This window comes from Sorex fumeus, unplaced genomic scaffold, assembly GCF_029834395.1.
Source record: "Sorex fumeus unplaced genomic scaffold, SorFum_2.1 ptg000370l, whole genome shotgun sequence".
In the NCBI taxonomy this organism is placed as follows: domain Eukaryota; kingdom Metazoa; phylum Chordata; class Mammalia; order Eulipotyphla; family Soricidae; genus Sorex; species Sorex fumeus.
The window spans coordinates 22769-25000 of NW_026606426.1; the positions used below are offsets into that span (position 1 = coordinate 22769).

Sequence of the window (2232 nt, forward strand, 5' to 3'; positions counted from 1 at the left end):
GAGAGGAGAGGAGAGGAGAGGAGAGGAGAGGAGAGGAGAGGAGAAAGGAAGTGTGTAGGGGAAATAATAGGATAGGATAGGTGCGGAGAGTATTGGAGATGTGAGGTTATGTGAGGTGAGGAGAGGAAAACACTGGAAAGGACACGAGAGGACAGGAGATGAGAGGAGAGGAGAGTAATGATATGAGAGGTGAAGTACTGTAGAAAATACAAGAAAACTGAGGAGAGTCGAGTAGATGAAGCAGGTATAATGGAGGTCCGGTGGAGAGAGTTTTGGTGGATTAAAATAAGAGAATTGGGTAGTGTAGAGAGTTGAGTAAAGCACAGGAGGGAAGAAGAGGAGAGTGGAAGTAAGGGTAGTAGACGGAAGTGGAGAGGAGAAGAGAGGAGAGGAGAAGAGAGGAGAGGAGACGGGAAGAGAGATGAGAGGATATTAGAGGAGAGGAAATGAGAGGAGAAGAGTTTAAAGCAGGGGAGAGGACAGGATAATAGAGGAGAGGAGTGTACAGATGAACAGTTAGGAGAGCAAAGAGGGAGATCATAGGGAGATACAGTGCAGAGGGAGAGAATAGGTGGATGAAGATGGTAGAGTGGGGAGATCCAAAGAGATGAGTTTGAAGGGGAGACGAGAAGTGGAGGAAAGGTGGAGAACAGGGAAAGTTGGATAAGAGGAGAGGACTGAAGAGGATAGGAGATGAGTGGAGAGGAGAGGAGAGGACAGGAAAGGAGAGGAAAAGAGAGGAGAGGAGAGAGAGGAGAGGAGAGGAGAGGAGAGGAGAGGAGAGGAGAGGAGAGGAGAGGAGAGGAGAGGAGAGGAATTGAGAGGAAACAGAGGAGAGGAGAGAAGTGGAGAGGAGAGGAGAGGAGAGGAGAGGAGAGGAGAGGAGAGGAGAGGAGAGGAGAGGGGAGGAGAGGGGAGGGGAGGGGAGGGGAGGGGAGGGGAGTAGAGAGGAGGGGAGCGGAGGAGAGGAGAGGAGTGACCTCGTGACCAGAGAAAAGGAGAGGAGAGGAGAGGAGAGGAGAGGAGAGGAGAGGAGAGGAGAGGAGAGGAGAGGAGAGGAGAGGAGAAAAGAGGAGAGGAGAGGAGAGGAGAGGAGAGGAGAGGAGAGGAGAGGAGAGGAGAGGAGAGGAGAGGAGAGGAGAGGAGAGGAGAGGAGAGGAGAGGAGAGGAGAGGAGAGGAGAGGAGAGGAGAGGAGTACATACATGAAAAGTAAGGAGCGCAGTGTTGAACAGGAAGGTTGTCGGGAGATGGACTGGAGAGGGAGCGTATCGGTGGATGATGTGAGAGTCGTCGAGACGAGTGCAGATGAGAATAAGGGGACCGGAGAATTAGAGCAAAGAGGAGAGCAGGGACGTGAGATAAGGGAAGAAGAGTGAAGATGAGAGGAAAGTTGATTGAAGCTGGGAGAGTCGTGGAATGTAAGGCAGATGAGAGTGAAGGAGAAGGGATGCAATGTAGAGAGTGGAAGTGCTGGTAGGGGGAGAGGAGAGCAGAGGAACTTGGAGGAGAGTAGAGGAGAAGATTGGCGACTAGAGTAGATTAAAAAGTGGAAAAGAGAGGTGAGTAAAGGTTTACAGATAGGAAAAGTGATGAGATCAGAGTAGAGGAGAGAGGTGATAGAAAGATCGAGTGGATAGGCAAAAAACCAGGAAGAAAATGGGAGAGATGGGGAGAGGAGGCACATGAGAGTAAGAGAAGTAGAGAAATATTGAAAAGATGGAGAGCAGGTGAGGGGAGAGGAGAGAAGAGTACAGTAGAGGAGTATAGAAGGGAGGAGAGGAGAGGATAGCAGAGCAGAACAGAGCAGAGCAGAGCAGAGCAGAAGAGAGGAGGGCGGATGGGAGGGGAGAAGAGAGTAGATGACAGTTTTAGTAGAGGGCAACGACTGAACAATAGAGACGAAAATTGAGGAGACCAGTGTAGAGGAAGGAGTACAAATGGAGATTGACTAGAGAGAAAGCAAAAAGGTGGATTAAGATGGGATCGTTTGGAAGAGAAGGACGGATATGTATGATAAGGAAGAGAGAATTGGAGGACATAGTTGAGGTAAGGGGAGAAGATTGGAGAAGGAGGGAGAGGACAGGAGAGGAAAGGAGAGGCGAAGCGAGGAGAGAATAAGAGAGGAGAGGAGAGGAGAGGAGAGGAGAGGAGAGGAGAGGAGAGGAGAGGAGAGGAGAGGAGAGGAGAGGAAAGGAAAGGAGAGAACAGGACAGGAGAGGACAGTAGAGGAA

The 2232-nt window shown here is 50.4% G+C and overlaps 1 pseudogene; it reads left to right on the forward strand.

Annotated features, from left to right (window-relative positions):
* The first annotated feature begins 235 nt into the window (after positions 1 to 235).
* Positions 236 to 2232, forward strand: part of LOC130019017 (inner centromere protein-like) — an 8274-nt pseudogene continuing 6277 nt past the window's right edge.